The sequence below is a fragment of the Coffea arabica genome, chromosome 6c (genome assembly GCF_036785885.1).
Source record: "Coffea arabica cultivar ET-39 chromosome 6c, Coffea Arabica ET-39 HiFi, whole genome shotgun sequence".
NCBI lineage: Eukaryota > Viridiplantae > Streptophyta > Magnoliopsida > Gentianales > Rubiaceae > Coffea > Coffea arabica.
In genome coordinates, this window is record NC_092320.1 from 45,838,949 (window position 1) to 45,847,545 (window position 8,597).

The following is an 8,597-nucleotide window of genomic DNA, read 5'->3' on the forward strand; positions in this document are numbered from 1 at the left end:
CTATCCTATTTGGCTCGAATCACATTCCACCAGGCACGAGCCACCCCCTCAAACTGAAAAACAGCAAAATCTATCTACCGTTCCTCCGGGTATCCTAATGCAACGAAAATATCTAACATTCGATCCAACCAACTCTCCGTTATATCAGGGTTAGGTCCACCCAAAAATTTAGGCGGTAGGAACTTTTGGAACCGTTCTAAGGCACGGTCCTCTCCCTCATGATTTCCAAGATGCTGTACCTGGTTTTGACCCTGTTGGTTAATCATTTGTTCTAACAAATTAGCTATTCGCTGTATGGCTATAGCTACTTGGGTTTCGGCTTGTCTATTTACATTTTCATTTTTTACCTCTTCGGTTCCTTGTCCTCGCCCTCTACCCCCATCTCGACTGTGACGACCCCACCTCCCCCTAAGGTGTACCAGAGGGTTTGGCGGACCGCCTGCCCAGCTCTCGCCAGGACTCACTCACTAAAATCATGTGCACACACCCCAAGCACCATTAATAATATCCGCAATCCCAGCTTATAATTTACATTGATAGAAACCAAAGTACAAAGTCTTGATATACTTAAACTAGTTCAAAATATATACAATCCAAGTACAAATGTTCCATTCGAGGAATAGCGCGAGTACAAAACCAAAATTCAAAACACAGTCTAAAGTAACTAGACTACGCTAGCCTTTACATCTCTTATGCCTCGCTCGTACCCCCTGTAAGGAGAACAAATAACGTGGTATGAGCTAAAAGCCCAGTGAGGTTCCAAATAGCAAATTGACCATTATTTATAAATACAAGTTTTCGATTTAGCAAGGTAACGAGCATGAAGAGTTCATAAAAGTGAGCAATAACACTTCAAGTAGCAATCTCAAAATGAGCGAGTATAAAAATTTTTCATAAGAAACAATCATCCAATAAACAATAATCATTTCAAGCATAAGGATACGGATAGCTCTCAGGAGCCAACTTCCATTCATCATCAGGAGCTTGATCACGTAGTAGTTGACACTCCGTCAACTTTCAAGTAAAGAAACCGATCCAGTAGAACACCACTTAAACGACTCTCCGTCCACCGTTCAACCCCCAGCTGGGCCCAAAATGTGACGCCCCGAAAGGTTGAGTGTGAGGACTCGCAAATTCCTTATATTTTCTCAAAAATGACCTTTTATTTGGAAATTATTCTTTTACTATGACCCTACTACTCAATCACCCCACGATAAGTGTAAATGAACCTGGAAAGTAGGGTTTCACTTTTCGTTTTCAAGTTGGAGCAAGTTAGGGTTTTCACGTGTATCCGTAGTGTAATTATTCGGTACCGAATGAGGATCAAATTTGGTGTTTAAGAGTGACTTTTGGGTGAGAAATAATATGTGATTAGAAGCAATGATATAAAGTTAGTGAATAGGAAGTAAAAACCCTAGTATGTGTGATTTAAGGAAAAATGGTGCAAACCGACGGGTATCGATCACTACCGATTGACCGCATCACTTGACCACCACTTTCTTACCACATGAGCTCATTAATATTTGAACAAAATATCCCCTCAATTCCAGCTAGCTTTGACCGAAATTATGGACCAAAATAACAAGGAAAAGAAACAAAAAAATGAGTGGAGGGTGGTGAGGACACTTGTCGGCCACCTAAGGGCCCTTGACCAAGACAACTTGTCTTACCTTCTTATCACCTTGGGCAACCTTTCTTCTTCATTTTTCTGCTACTTGGCTGAGACAAGAGAGGAGAGAAAGAGAGCAAGAAACCAACTTCCTTCTTCTTGAGTTGAGCCGTCCAAGTGAGGAATTAAAATTCTAAACCGATTAAAGTGTGAGCTGTGAGCTTGAGAAGCTAGGGGAACCAAGAATTCCAAGAGGAGGTGAAGTATTACTCTTGCAAGCTTCATTTGTTGAGGTATTTGCTGCCTATACTTGCTATATGGATGATATATGTTGTATCTAAGCTTATATAAGTGGTTGTAGTGATGATTGAATCAAGAAATGAAGAAAGTTTCATTGAATCCCAAAAATTCCAGGTTTCTGGAAATTTTCAGCTCTGTTCTGTCCGGTTTTGTAGCCCTATGTTAGAGGCCGATTTGGCCTTAGGTCAAAGCATGAAAGTTGTAGATAATGGTATTTTATAGGTACCTACAAAATTTCAGCTCAATCGGAGCAACGTAGGTAGTGAAAAGTCCAAAATACCCTTACTGTTTTAAGTTTTTCCCCAGCAGTCCGTTTGGTCAGTTTATCCAGTTTATCACGTTTTTCCACTAGGATCCGTACTGATTTAGTTTTTTACCAAAACATGAAAGTTGTAGTATTCTTACTTAGCTTTCAAACGCCTCTAAGAACACCTGAATCGGACTTTTGTAACCTGAGATATGACCATTATAGTACAATGCGGTTAGACAGCCGACGAGTGAGATTTTGGTTCTGTAAATTGAGGATTTGACTAGGTTGCATTGGAAACTGGACTAAGTGATCTTCATGAACATTGTAGCCTTGTGTCTTAGCTTCGAAACGGTATAAGTTTCACCTCAATCCGATAAGCGTAGCCTCAGATGTACCCATTCCGCAAAAACCCGTCAAAACTGTCTTTTGTAAACTTCGTTTCCACACTTGTTGTTAGCTTAAATTTTGTCCTTGTATTGTTATGAGCCTATGGAACGGCTATTGACTTGCATTTATGATATATATGACTTTGGGATTGGTTGAGGAAAAATAATGAAGCCTAAATGGCTGGAAATTAGGTAAACACAAAGGGCATGCTGCCCAAATTTACGCTTGAGGGAATGAATTCCGGTTTCTAGGGTTTAATTGGGGGTTTTTCTAGTGGTGGCTTTTAAGCTTCTAATTAGCTTTGATTGAGGGATATTGTGGCCTAATTGGATATATTTTATTGCTTATTAACCGTATGTGTGATCGGTAATATATTGTAGGTTGGAAATGAAGCATTTATGGGGAAATGTTGTCCGAACTTTGAGAATGTATGATTGCTTTGAGTTTGTGATTTAGAGCTTGGACTCGGGCAAGGTAATGATATATGATGGATAGTTTCTGAGCCGTGGAGGTGAGTGACCCTAAACTCTTTCCAAAGTTACTTATGAACCGTTTCTTGCACTATTTACTTGATTGCATATCATGAGTGCTTGCATGTGGCCCATGACATGTTTTGGCTTAAATGAGTACTTGGAATTCGTGTGCTGAACACCAACGTCTCCACCTCTGTGTACTGTTCATCTGGAGCAAATGGCTCCCCCTCTGACTGTTTACTGTTAAATGTTTGTTTGGAGCGTTGGGTGTTTAAGTACAACGATTTCACTGGCTCACGAGAGCAATAAATGTACATTTGATCTTAGAATCATGACATCACTGAAATGAACGACTGTGAAACTGATTTGCTTACCGATTTTATTGGTTACTCGCTGAGCTTTTAGCTCACCCCCAAAATGTTTTATTCCCCTCCACAGGGCTCGAGACGAAGGAAGTGCTTGTAGCACGTATTCATGTGACCGGATGGATTATCTCATGTATGGTTTGAGTTTTGGATTTCATCTTGTGTAATAGTTGTTATTAGGGATTGTATGAACGTTTGGACTTAAGTGGGTTCGTGATATGTAATTCTTGGAGAATTTGATACATATTTGATTTTTATATTGTAATTTAATTGAGGACTGTAGTGAACGACTGAGTCCCGGCAAGAGCTGGGCAGGCGATCCGCCGAACCCTTTGGTACGCCCTAGGGGGAGGTGGGGCCGTCACAGTTGGTATCAGAGCTTAGGCTTCAGATCTCTGTAGTGTATCCTAGGCTTGAAGTTTAGGATGCCGGACTGTGGGTTTGGTTTGAAATATTAGTGATTCTTGCGGGATGTCTTGACTTGATTGGTACAAGATGGAATGTCGAGGACGACATTCTTTTAAGGAGGGGAGTTTGTGACGCCCCGAAAGGTTGAGTGTGAGGACTCGCAAATTCCTTATATTTTCTCAAAAATGACCTTTTATTTGGAAATTATTCTTTTACTATGACCCTACTACTCAATCACCCCACGATAAGTGTAAATGAACCTGGAAAGTAGGGTTTCACTTTTCGTTTTCAAGTTGGAGCAAGTTAGGGTTTTCACGTGTATCCGTAGTGTAATTATTCGGTACCGAATGAGGATCAAATTTGGTGTTTAAGAGTGACTTTTGGGTGAGAAATAATATGTGATTAGAAGCAATGATATAAAGTTAGTGAATAGGAAGTAAAAACCCTAGTATGTGTGATTTAAGGAAAAATGGTGCAAACCGACGGGTATCGATCACTACCGATTGACCGCATCACTTGACCACCACTTTCTTACCACATGAGCTCATTAATATTTGAACAAAATATCCCCTCAATTCCAGCTAGCTTTGACCGAAATTATGGACCAAAATAACAAGGAAAAGAAACAAAAAAATGAGTGGAGGGTGGTGAGGACACTTGTCGGCCACCTAAGGGCCCTTGACCAAGACAACTTGTCTTACCTTCTTATCACCTTGGGCAACCTTTCTTCTTCATTTTTCTGCTACTTGGCTGAGACAAGAGAGGAGAGAAAGAGAGCAAGAAACCAACTTCCTTCTTCTTGAGTTGAGCCGTCCAAGTGAGGAATTAAAATTCTAAACCGATTAAAGTGTGAGCTGTGAGCTTGAGAAGCTAGGGGAACCAAGAATTCCAAGAGGAGGTGAAGTATTACTCTTGCAAGCTTCATTTGTTGAGGTATTTGCTGCCTATACTTGCTATATGGATGATATATGTTGTATCTAAGCTTATATAAGTGGTTGTAGTGATGATTGAATCAAGAAATGAAGAAAGTTTCATTGAATCCCAAAAATTCCAGGTTTCTGGAAATTTTCAGCTCTGTTCTGTCCGGTTTTGTAGCCCTATGTTAGAGGCCGATTTGGCCTTAGGTCAAAGCATGAAAGTTGTAGATAATGGTATTTTATAGGTACCTACAAAATTTCAGCTCAATCGGAGCAACGTAGGTAGTGAAAAGTCCAAAATACCCTTACTGTTTTAAGTTTTTCCCCAGCAGTCCGTTTGGTCAGTTTATCCAGTTTATCACGTTTTTCCATTAGGATCCGTACTGATTTAGTTTTTTACCAAAACATGAAAGTTGTAGTATTCTTACTTAGCTTTCAAACGCCTCTAAGAACACCTGAATCGGACTTTTGTAACCTGAGATATGACCATTATAGTACAATGCGGTTAGACAGCCGACGAGTGAGATTTTGGTTCTGTAAATTGAGGATTTGACTAGGTTGCATTGGAAACTGGACTAAGTGATCTTCATGAACATTGTAGCCTTGTGTCTTAGCTTCGAAACGGTATAAGTTTCACCTCAATCCGATAAGCGTAGCCTCAGATGTACCCATTCCGCAAAAACCCGTCAAAACTGTCTTTTGTAAACTTCGTTTCCACACTTGTTGTTAGCTTAAATTTTGTCCTTGTATTGTTATGAGCCTATGGAACGGCTATTGACTTGCATTTATGATATATATGACTTTGGGATTGGTTGAGGAAAAATAATGAAGCCTAAATGGCTGGAAATTAGGTAAACACAAAGGGCATGCTGCCCAAATTTACGCTTGAGGGAATGAATTCCGGTTTCTAGGGTTTAATTGGGGGTTTTTCTAGTGGTGGCTTTTAAGCTTCTAATTAGCTTTGATTGAGGGATATTGTGGCCTAATTGGATATATTTTATTGCTTATTAACCGTATGTGTGATCGGTAATATATTGTAGGTTGGAAATGAAGCATTTATGGGGAAATGTTGTCCGAACTTTGAGAATGTATGATTGCTTTGAGTTTGTGATTTAGAGCTTGGACTCGGGCAAGGTAATGATATATGATGGATAGTTTCTGAGCCGTGGAGGTGAGTGACCCTAAACTCTTTCCAAAGTTACTTATGAACCGTTTCTTGCACTATTTACTTGATTGCATATCATGAGTGCTTGCATGTGGCCCATGACATGTTTTGGCTTAAATGAGTACTTGGAATTCGTGTGCTGAACACCAACGTCTCCACCTCTGTGTACTGTTCATCTGGAGCAAATGGCTCCCCCTCTGACTGTTTACTGTTAAATGTTTGTTTGGAGCGTTGGGTGTTTAAGTACAACGATTTCACTGGCTCACGAGAGCAATAAATGTACATTTGATCTTAGAATCATGACATCACTGAAATGAACGACTGTGAAACTGATTTGCTTACCGATTTTATTGGTTACTCGCTGAGCTTTTAGTGTATGAACGTTTGGACTTAAGTGGGTTCGTGATATGTAATTCTTGGAGAATTTGATACATATTTGATTTTTATATTGTAATTTAATTGAGGACTGTAGTGAACGACTGAGTCCCGGCAAGAGCTGGGCAGGCGACCCGCCGAACCCTTTGGTACGCCCTAGGGGGAGGTGGGGCCGTCACACAAAATCCTCAAGAACACGGGTGGTAATACTCGAGTATACCGATTAGTCGAGGAGATATCACTCCACTCGACAATACAAGAGACCCAGGGTTCGTTACCCAATCGACCAAGCCCTTGCCGGCTCGACTAGAGTAACTCGCCACAGGGTTTCTGGAATTCCAGGAAGTGCGCGCATCATAAACAAGTATATCAAGTCAATTGCAACAATAAACAAGTATATCACGTAAGGGCAAGTGCGATAAAGTACACTCTTGCCCTAACAATTCACGCATGTGGCATGTAATCATATTGGCACGTATCAAGTACAAGTATCAAGTTCAATTCAGTATTTGAAAGCACTCACCAAAAGATATAGTGCCTTTACTGGTCACTTTCAGGTTATATTCCGAGTTCGGAGTCCAAATCTGCGATAAAACTCAGTTTGAGAACTTTGAAACATGACTAGAGTTCGAAACTTAGACGTTTCATTCAATAAAATCAAGAATTTGAATTTCACTCGAATAGTAGTCGTGAAACACTTGCTCACTTTTTTAAACGGTAAAACTTTGTAACATTTATACTTGAAAATGCCATGCGAGTCGAAAGTACAAGAGAAACATATTCCAAATAGTCATTATTTCATTTCTCAAGGGTACAAGCTCGGCCAAGTCCTTCCTTATATACCTCGGAACAAGAATACTCAAGTACCCTAGATGGTTCAAGCAGTAATCACTCTTAACCCTTACTCAAGTTGCAAGTAGTTCTCTAGTTTTCGAGCGTAAATTTGGGCAGCATGCCCTTTGTGTTTACCTAATTTTCCAGCCTTTTAGGCTTCATTGTTTTTCTCAAACACAACCCAACATTATACATCTCAGCCATTCATGTCAAGAGCCGTTCCATAGGCTCACAATATCATAATAATAAGATTCACAACAGTAGCAAGTACAGAAGTTCAATGTGGCACAAAACAGATTTGACGTACAAATACGGAAATAACATATCCGAGGCTACGCTTATCGGATTGAGGCGTAACCTATGCCGTTTCGAAGCTAAGACACAGAGCTACAATGTTCATGAAGGTCACTTAGTCCAGTTTCTAATGTAAATTGGTCAAATTCTCCAATTACCAAACCAGAAATCAATTCACCGGCTGTTTAAATGCAGAACACTGTAATGGACATAACTCAGTGTACACAAGTCCGAATCAGGTGTTCTTAGAGGTATTTTAAAGCTACTTCAGAGCACTACAACTTTCATGTTTTGGTCCAGAGCTAAATCAGAATGGATCCTGGTCAAAAATCGTAATAAACTGGACTGAACTGAAGAAACGGACTACTGGGAAATTCTTAAAGCAGTAGGGGTATTTTGGACTTTTCACGTTCTGCGTTGCTCCGATTGAGCTGAAATTTTGTAGGAACCTATAAAACACCATTCTCTACAACTTTCCTTCTTTGACCAAAGGCCAATTAGGCCTCTAAAATACAGATACAATTTCGGACAGAATGCTTGGGAAATTTTCCAGAAATCTGGAATTTTTAGCTCTAAGTGTAGTTTCCTCAAATTTCTGGTTCCAATCACCACTAAACAACCTTATATAACTTTAATTGCAACATTCATGCATCATACATCAACTTGAGCAGAAAATCATGAACCCTAGTTCATCAAATAAATTGGGGAAAACTACTAAAACATGCTCATCATCCATAATCTCACCATAAAATCAAGTTACTAGGCTTAATATAACAAGATTAGAAGTAAAACTTGGAGAGATAAACTCTCTTACCTTGAATAAAAGTCACCAAGAGTAGCACAAGCTCTCCCCTTCAAGAATCACACCACAACTCACTAGCTAGTCACTCAAGAACAAGTTTAATCGGTTTGTTTTGTTTGATTTCTCCCTAAGTTGTTGGATTGAAGATGAAATGAAGGAGTTTTTTTTTTCTTCTTGTTGTTCCTCCCCTCTCTCTCTCTCGGTTCTTATGCGGAAATATGGAGGAAGATGAGGCTTGGTTTGTCTTATATGGAAGTAAGAGGTTAAGGGTAATTGTGTCCACAATTTTTGGCCAACACTTGGCCTATTCTTGTCCACAAAATTTTTCTCTTTCTTTCCTTGTATTTGAGCCACAATTTCGGTCAAGCTATAATCATGAGGGGGAAGATATTTTGTTCAAGTTCAATAAATTTGTTTG

General features: G+C 39.7%; 1 long non-coding RNA gene across 1 annotated transcript; it reads right to left on the bottom strand.

Moving 5' to 3' along the window:
* Positions 1-502: 502 nt before the first annotated feature.
* On the bottom strand, positions 503-8,282 carry LOC140008069 (uncharacterized). The gene is made up of 3 exons (XR_011815483.1): positions 8,192-8,282; positions 6,773-6,833; positions 503-710 (listed from the first exon to the last, which is right to left on the bottom strand). It is a non-coding gene; the product is annotated as an uncharacterized lncRNA (long non-coding RNA).
* Positions 8,283-8,597: the final 315 nt, after the last annotated feature.